We start from the raw sequence: 591 nt of genomic DNA, 5'->3' as shown, positions 1-591 counted from the left end.
TAATAAACATTGCATTATGGGTATTAACATTTAATTTACAGGGACTTACTGTATATTTTGAATTTGCGGTATACAGAAACCCATACTATCAAAATAAATCAGGAAGAGGTATATGAAGACACTCAAGGGAAAACACAAGACAGGAACAACAACCACACAAGACCTGCGGCCTGTTGCACGAAACCAGGACAAGGGATTAAGCCGGGATGTTCAAGTTATCCTGGATGAATTTAGCTTTAACTCGGTTGCACAAAAGCAGGTTGAATTAAACCCAGCCAAGTAACCATGGAGATTTCTTCTTTGTGGCTAGCGTGCTCCAGAGCAGGCTAACAGCCAGGCTAAGATTAATCCCGGAGTCCGCCTTATCCGATATAAACGTGTAAAACAGTAATTCCATTGTCTTCTGAATGTGTTCTGCTTTATTTTTATAAAACATGCATTACCTGTCACTATTGTTGTCACGACTTTGATTTAAACCCTACTATTGCAGTTGTTTAGATACAACTTACTTCTTTTACTAGTTTTTGTCCCATTCTTTTTGTTCTGTATGAACATTAATTGTAGAAAGATATTTAGAATTAGACATAGCTT

The sequence above is a fragment of the Etheostoma spectabile genome, chromosome 13, assembly GCF_008692095.1.
Source record: "Etheostoma spectabile isolate EspeVRDwgs_2016 chromosome 13, UIUC_Espe_1.0, whole genome shotgun sequence".
Taxonomy (NCBI): Eukaryota; Metazoa; Chordata; class Actinopteri; order Perciformes; family Percidae; genus Etheostoma; species Etheostoma spectabile.
This window is presented reverse-complemented; position numbering follows the sequence as displayed.